The 8,991-nt window shown below is 40.3% G+C and overlaps 1 non-coding gene across 1 annotated transcript; it reads right to left on the bottom strand.

Annotated features, from left to right (window-relative positions):
- Positions 1-287: 287 nt before the first annotated feature.
- Positions 288-394, bottom strand: LOC118489951. The gene has a single exon (XR_004887962.1). It is a non-coding gene; the product is annotated as a small nucleolar RNA R71 (small nucleolar RNA).
- Between the last annotated feature and the right edge of the window lie 8,597 nt (positions 395-8,991).

Genomic DNA, 8,991 nt, shown 5'->3' on the forward strand with positions numbered 1-8,991 from the left:
ACTTCGAACTTCGGCCACATTTGATACAGATGCTTCAAAACTCTGCAACCTTCCATGGGCTTGCGGACGAGGATCCCCATCTACATATTACTAATTTCTTAGAAATATGTGATACCTTTCGGATCAATGGAGCATCAAATGACGCCATCCGCCTCCGAATGTTTCCTTTTTCACTAAAAGACCGAGCAAAAGCTTGGCTTAACGCCCTCCCAGCTGGATCGGTAAACACCTGGGATGAACTAGCCCAAAAATTTCTATATAAGTATTTCCCTCCTGCTAAAAAGGCTAAATTAATGACTGAAATTAATACATATTCACAAGAGGACGGGGAATCCTTATATGAAACTTGGGAAAGGTTCAAGGAGCTATTGCGAAAGTGTCCACATCACGGCCTTGCGATATGGCAACAAGTATCCACTTTCTATAATGGGTTGTTGCCACACACAAGGCAAACACTTGACTCTAGCTCCAGGGGACTTTTAGGTAATCGTCGCCCGCATGAAATATATAATCAAATTGAGAAAATTGCTCAAACCAATTTTCAGTGGCACACTCCCCGAGGCAATAAATCTATTGCCCCGGGCGCCCATAAGGTTGATGAAAGCATTTCTTTACAAGCCCAAATCGAGGCCCTCTCTTCAAAAATTAAAAAGTTGGAAATGACAAAAACGGTCTCGGTTATGGCTTGTGAAGGGTGTGGTGGGCCACATAAAAATTGGAGTTGTATGAAAGAAACAGACGATCAACAAGAATCGGTAAACTACATTGATAATAGACCTAGGCCGTCGGGTCCTCCAACGGGCACCTACAACCAAGGATGGCGAAATCACCCTAACCTTGGTTGGAGAGAACCCGGAAATGGTAGTAACCAACAAAGCGTAAACCAACGAACAAACTTTCAACAACCAAGAAATGAGTCACAAAATTTCCCTCAACAACAAGGTGGACGAGAAAGGCTTGAAGACACTATATCTCGCCTCATCTCCGACCTTGAAAAGAAAAACTCGGATAGGTTTCTACAATTAGAATCAAATGTTAGAAATCAACAAGCTAGTATTCAAAACATCAAAAACCAAATAAGTTAACTAGCCCAAAATTTCTCCGAGAGACCACAAGGCGCGCTACCAAGCAATACCGAAACAAACCCAAAGGCGCAAGTTCATCTCATAACACTACGGAACCGCACTGTGGGTCCTACGGAAGGCCCGCCGCTTACCGAGGAGACCGCAACACGGCCCCAACAAGAGAAGGGTTCCCATCCCTTACCAGAGCCTACCAAGGCTCCTCGAGTTCCGTACCCCGGTAGGTTAATCCGTCAAAAGACCAATGAGCAATTCGCAAAATTCAAAAGTCTACTAAAACAATTGCATGTCAACATTCCTTTCATTGACGTCCTAACCCAAATGCCTAAATACTCTAAGTTCATGAGGGACTTCCTCACTCATAAAAGGAAAATTGAAACATTGCAATTAGTTAACTTAGGCGAAGAATGCTCTGCCCTCGTACTCAACAAACTCCCCCAAAAGAAAATTGATCCCGAAAGCTTCATAATTCCTTGCTCGATCAGGGACTCCCCCGTTCGTAATGCACTAGCCGACCTCGGGGCTAGCATTAACCTCATGCCCGCATCAATGTTCAAAAGACTCGGCCTAGGAAAAACGAGTCCTACAAAAATGAGTATACAACTTGCTGATCGATCCGTCAAATTCCCGCAAGGTGTCATTGAAAATCTCCTAGTCAAGGTCGACAGTTTCGTCTACCCGGCCGACTTTGTTATACTTGATATGGAAGAAGACACCGAAGTCCCCCTCATACTAGGGAGACCATTTCTCGCCACCGCACAAGCAGTAGTGGATATGAATGACGGAACACTCACTTTAAAATATGGGGATAATGAAGTAAAGTTCGGGGTTGGGAAGAGAATAGAGGACGATGACCCGGTCAACTACATGAAGGTTATTGATTCGAGTTTGGATGATGCTCTCCGACGGTGCAACATGGGATGCAAAACATCCTGCTCGGAAAACATATAACCTCGCCTTGGGTCTAGCCAAGGACCCTTATAAACGTGGCGCACCACGGAGGCATTCCGCGGAACTATCCTTAGTTTAGTTTAATCTTTTAATTTTAATTTGCAGAAATAAAACGCACTCATAGTGGTCAAGGATAACAAGGGAAACGAGAAACATAGGCCCATGCACGAAAACAGGGCCATCCGACAACAATTTCTCCATTACAGTAAGCTCAGCACGGGCCGTGCCCAGCCAACACGGCCCCGTGCTGAACATCCTGCAGACAAATGCCGAGTTCAGGTAACTGGACACGGGCCGTGTTCCCCAAACACGCCCCTGTGTCCAGGCTTCTGTTTCTTTTCTTTAATTATTGTTACTGGCACCTGAACACGGGGCCGTGTCCAGACTGCCAATAACCTAAAATTTTGCTTTTAACACCATTTTACACATTCAATCAACCTAAAAATTTATTTTTGGACACATTGAGGACAATGTGTAATTTAAGTGGGGGGGGGATGCTAAAACCTTGAATTTTGCAAGTCCTAATAACAAGCCTTACACAAAACTCTATTGGAACCGCTAATCACCCCAATTTTTTTTCAAAAATTTTCATTTTTTTTACTTGTCTAAGTTTAAGTTGGGAATTCTAAGACTAACAAGGTTATATTTTTATAAGTTTACAACCGATAGCATCGTGATAAAAAGAACCAACATAAGAAAATTATGAAACGACATGACAAGCTTAGTTAAAATTTGATTATATATACTTGATCACATAAAAACCCATTCCCACAAAAGTGAGTTTTGAGCCTTTATTGAGCATACAAATATACATCTTTACGCTAAATGCTCATTTTTCGTTTCTTGTGTGAATAGCCGCTAGAACTTGCCACGTCACTACATTCCCGGTCCTTACCAACTTAAACCCAAGTAAGTAAATGATGGAGGCATTAGGACTAACCCTTTTTCTTTCAACACCATTATTTTTATTTTTCTTTTTCTTTTCACCTACCCAAAATTCCCCCTAATTAACCCCTTTGAGCCTAAACCTTTTCATTTCTTAACCCAAAATCCTTTTTACCCACCAAAAACCCTTTTTATTTTTACCTTTTATTTTAGTAACAAGCTCAGTTTTCGTGTGACTATGGAAAAAAATGTAAAATACTTTACAATGAAGTTTGAAATAAACAAACAAAGCTCCTCAAACAAAAGCTTGTTTGAATAAATACTTCATTAAAAAAAATAATAAAAAGTCACAAAAACACAATGTTTTACGAAAACCGACGCTTGTTACGCCTTTTCGCTCTTTTCTACTAACCACTAACCCAACTACCCACCTTCAGCCCTGTCACACCCGGGCTTTGCGGAAGCGTGGTTAATTTGGTGTGACTTCTTAATACCATAGCTAAATCATAACAAAGCTATATGAATTAAAAACATGCAAGATCATCCATTAAGTTTTGAAAACCAAATACAATACCATTGTTTCAACGGGAATACACCCTAAAAACCATAATCTTGTTCAACAAACAAACAAACATAAACACAGTTTAAGGACTGTGACTTGTCCAGGAAATGAGTCACATTCCTTAGACCCCGGATGACCTTGGAAACTAGTGCAGCGGGAAAACGTGCCATACCGTGCCAGATCCTTTAATTCCCTGAAATACATGTAAGTTGAAAAATCAACAATAATGTTGAGCGAGTTCATGTGTTTAGTAGGTGCGCGCAAATAAACCTTCATAACCATTGTAAGTATGAATATTTTGTAAACTCTGGTATGAAAGCAAATAAGGAAACATATCAGTTAATGTGTAACCACATGGTCCAACCTGCGGGCGCATGGGAGGGGATAGGACAAGGTCACCACATGGTCCAACCTGCGGGCGCATGGGTGGTGTTACGACAAGGTCACCACATGGTCCAACCTGCGGGCGCATGGGTGGTGTTAAGACAAGATCACCACATGGTCCAACCTGCGGGCGCATGGGTGGTGTTAAGACATGGTCACCACATGGTCCAACCTTAGGGCTCATGGGTGGGGTTTGTTATGCTCAAATAGGCCTATCACTTGTATCCCTCGATCGTACTACGAGGACTAATGTTCTTAAGGTTTCACCTACCCAAATCACATAACCTAATAGTTCCTTCCTTAGCTGACCATACCATGTAAGAAATATTCGTAGCCATAGTAACATGTATTTCACCCCCGTAGATTAGAAAACTGAAAACAGTTAAGAGAAAAGGGGGACATGAACTCACAGTCGGTGCGTCTCTACCAAGTACTCCAAATCGGGCAGCTGTGCAACGACCTACATGTGCTAAATCTATTAGACGGACGGCCGTGCCTTAGCTTTATAGTTTAAGTTTTTGGGAAATAGTTAGACAACTATTCCGTGTTTACTTTTCGTATATACTTGGTAGTTAATCTCCTTCCCAAGGATGGGGGATTTAATACATGTGCGTTCGAATTATATCATTAAGTCTCACTTAATATATTTTTATTTCTAATTCCAAAATATAAATATTTTTCTCAAAAATATTATATTTTCATTTCACATAATTTTCCCCAAAAATAATACGTTGATAAAATACGCGTTCATAAATATTTCCGTATAATGCGCAAGTTACGTTTTATCATTCGAGTGGTAATAAATATTACCAGTGTAACTTATATAGTTATCGTAGAGGCGTTCGTATTATTTTGGATCTGTTAACGTTCGAAAATATTATTTTTACTCTAAAAATAATATTTATGTATTTTCACAAAATAATCATAAACAGTGTGGTGAAAATATATTTACTAAACATATATTTATCACGTTTAGTTTTGTGAAAATCCCACCTCCGATATTTTGTAAATAAAGTCATGGCGAAATTTATATTTCGAAAACATGTCAAAAAAAATAATTCTAACACTTGTAGTGTAAATAATTTTAAGTGTTAGGTTTTTAGAAAAATTTCGCCAGAGTTTCCTCTGTAACTGGAGGTGGCCACGCTTTCAAGCGTATCATTTTCTTTTATAAATCAAACCAACAGTTTTCTTATTCAATCAAAACAACGTTCGGAACAACAAACTAGTCAATAAATATGTAAATCGCAAAAATTACATGAACTTGTAGTTTTTCAAAACTATGAAGTAAATCCCATTACTTTTAGTGGATCTTTTATAAATAGACTCGGTTTCTTTGAGAACCTTGTTTTTAAAGAAGGTACATTTCTACAACTTCTTGTCCAAAATTTATAAAAATAATTCTTTTTTTTTTAAACTTTTTGTTACACAAGTGTCTATACACTTGTGTGTTCACAAAAATCACTTTTGTTTAGGAAGGATCCGGCTTTAAAATTATGATTTCATTTTACACTTGGTCCTTCGAAAACACCACTTGTAGATCCGTAGATCTACTAGTTTAGAACTTCATTTTGTAAGAAAAATTGTTTTTACACAAGTTCATGGTTATAAGTAGTAGTGGTCTTCATCTAACCACTTTTCACACTATAACATACACTAGGTCATGTTTCATGAACATGACTTAGTCGGGTTAGATGACGATCCGACTAACACTAGCATAAAACATCACTAAATAATCATAACAAAACAAGTCTTATAAGTTTTACACCATTATTCATCCATTAACCACTTTTTTTTATCTTCTATAGTAGACTTTTAAATTTTGTTCATACATGTTCATAAATTTCAACCGTCAAAATTCTTATTAACCACTTTAGAATAGATCAAAAAGGCGTTTAGAGTCACTTACTACTAGCTCGAGGCTAGGGAAGAAACTAGTCGGAAAACGAGTGGATAAAAGCAATGTAGTGAGGTTCTTGCGATTCCGTGAACACCGGGCTTCCTTATACGCGATCCTCCACCTTTGTATGTATTTGGAATTATAATAACAAAGCTTGAAAATGATGTGGGGGGTGTTGTGATTCTCGGCCGTAGGTATCACAAGGGGAAAGAAAGAGTGAAGTTTGTTAGGTGTTTTGTGAAAATGGATTGCATACTCTTATGGTTAATATATAAACCCATTTAGTATTTTATCCTCTAGATATTATGTTTACTAGATTCAAGACAATGGGATTAAAATAATTATCAAGGACAATTTGTGTCACCCCATATGGTGACCGATCGGACTAAGGGGTTAGGGTAAATGGTTCCATCTTCAACTAGTTAGTTAAGTAAATTCTAGTTTAGTTAGGAATTAATTTAGAGTATTATGTGTGCTATAATTTATAACGGGTGTTAGGGTATTCGGGGACCCTAACTGGCTCAGAAAAGGAAAAAAATAGTGTGTTGGACATTATTTTTATGTCCCGGGTTAAGTCCGGTTGTATGGTTGGATATTACTCCGATAAAGCGCTAAATAATTATTTAAAGTGTCGTTGATATTATTCTTAGTGGCACAACTTATTCCCGACACTTTGGAAAGTGTCTAGTATTATTTTTCTCATGTTTTGGCACTTTATTAGTTGGCTAAATGCTGAATTTTTATTTAAAGTGCTGAATTTTGTACTTAAAGTACGTTTTAGGCACATCCGGTCACTGTAATTATCTCCTAGTGACACAGTTCTACAACCCTCTTATCCCTACACTCTCTACTAGTGTAGTAAACTATCTCTGGCTCATACAGGCCTTAGAGGCAGTATCTGCCTGATGCTGGCTTTATCAGCATGTTCAATAGGTTATCCGTTCAAATGCTACTGTGCTTTTGTGCATCATGTTTGTCACTAGAGTTCAGTATGTAAATAATGTAGTGACGGAAATCAAAGTATGATGCAGGAATATACAAGTATTAGAAATCAAGTAGCAGTTCATCAGCAATTTCAGTTAAGCACAGTAATTAAGCAGTAAATAAGTTATTAATTAAATAGTACGGATACCTGGTTTAGTGAGGGTTGTCACATTCTCCCCCCGTTAAAGAAATTTCGTCCCGAAATTTTAAGTTCTGCTTGTAGAAGCAGGGTTCTTAGGAAATAAGTGGGGGTATTTCTCTTTCATTCGGTCCTCACGCTCCCAGGTGAATTCAGGACCATGTCTAGCATTCCAACGAACTTTGACAAGCTTGACACTGCTCCGGCGGGTCTTGTTTATTTTCCAATCCGTGACTTCAACGGGTTCTTCAACGAAATGGAGCGTGTCGTCAACATGAATTTCGTCGGTGGGAATGGCAACGGTGACTTGAGTTGGACTCCTCTTCAGATTGGATACATGGAATGTATCGTGAACTCCATTCAGTTCAGCGGGTAGGTCCAACTTGTACGCTACTAACCCGATTCTTTCCAAGATCTTGAACGGTCCAATATACCTCAGATTCAACTTTCCACGTTTCTCAAAGCGTGCCACACCCTTCCAGGGTGATACCTTCAACAAAACCATATCTCCTACCTCAAACTCTAGAGGTTTCCTTTTTTTTTTTAGATCCGCGTAGGATTTTTATCGGTCGCGAGCCGCACTGATGCGATCTCGGATCTGTGCAATCTCGTCTGTGGTTTCCTGGACTACATCAGGACCAACCAACTGTCTATCACCAGCGTCAGACCAACAGAGCGGTGATCTGCATTTGCGCTCATATAAAGTTTCGAAAGGCGCGGCACCAATACTGGTGTGGTAGCTGTTGTTGTATGAAAATTCAACCAGAGGCAAATGCTTATCCCAGCTACCGCCCAAATCCATCACACATGCTCTCAGCATCTCTTCCAAAGTCTGTATCGTCCGCTCGCTTTGACCGTCGGTCTGCGGGTGAAAAGTAGTGCTCAGATTCAACTTTGAGCCAAAAGCTTCCTGGAAGGATTGCCATATCCTCGATACGAACCTTCCGTCTCTATCGGAGATGATTGAGAGAGGTACTCCATGGCGTGTAACAATCTCTCTCATGTAAATTTCGGCCAGTTTGCTTGTATTATCCTTCCCTCGGATAGGTAAGAAGTGCGCTGACTTCGTTAAGCGATCCACTATTACCCAAATAGTGTCATGGCCTCTTGGCGTTCTTGGCAACTTCGTAATAAAATCCATGGAGATTTGTTCCCACTTCCACTTGGGAATTTCTGGTTGTTGCAGAAGTCCCGAAGGCTTCTGGTATTCCGCCTTAACCTTGGCGCATGTTAAACATTTGCTCACATAAACAGCAACATCGCCTTTCATCCTAGGCCACCAATAATAATCCTTAAGGTCCTGGTACATCTTATCCGCTCCAGGATTGGATAGAGTACTGCGACTTGTGAGCTTCATCGAAAATAACCTTCCTTAAACCACCAAACAGAGGAACCCAAATCCTTTTCTCAAAACACAACGTTCCTTCCTCGTTTGGCACCGATTGCTTCTCCATCCCCCGGAGATATTCCTTCTCAAGGTTTCCTTTCTTGAGAGCTTCCTCCTGCGCGGCACGAATGCGTAAAGGAAGATCGGTTAGTATAACCATCTCCAAAGCCCTAACCCTTATGGGCTTGATTCTCTCTTCTCGACTTAGGGCATCGGCGACCACATTCGCCTTCTCTGGATGATACTTTATCTCACAGTCGTAATCATTCAACAGCTCTACCCATCGTCTTTGCCTCATATTCAACTCCTTCTGGTTGAATATGTGCTGGAGGCTCTTGTGATCTGTGAAGATTGTGCACTCCGTACCTTAAAGGTAGTGTCTCCAGATCTTTAAAGCAAAAACCACTGCGCCGGGTTCCAAATCGTGTGTGGTATAGTTCTTTTCATGTACCTTCAGTTGGCGTGACGCGTAGGCAATAACCTTTTGGCGTTGCATCAACATACAACCCAATCCTTGACGCGATGCGTCGCAGTATACCACAAATTCATCTGTACCCTCTGGTAGGGCTAAGATTGGCGCGTTGCAAAGCTTATCTTTCAATACCTGAAACGCTTCTTCCTGTTTGATTCCCCAATCAAACTTCTTGTCCTTCTGAGTGCGGAGCGTCAATGGTTGAGCGATCTTTGAAAAGTTCTCGATGAATCTTCGGTAATAGC

This window comes from Helianthus annuus, chromosome 2, assembly GCF_002127325.2.
Source record: "Helianthus annuus cultivar XRQ/B chromosome 2, HanXRQr2.0-SUNRISE, whole genome shotgun sequence".
In the NCBI taxonomy this organism is placed as follows: domain Eukaryota; kingdom Viridiplantae; phylum Streptophyta; class Magnoliopsida; order Asterales; family Asteraceae; genus Helianthus; species Helianthus annuus.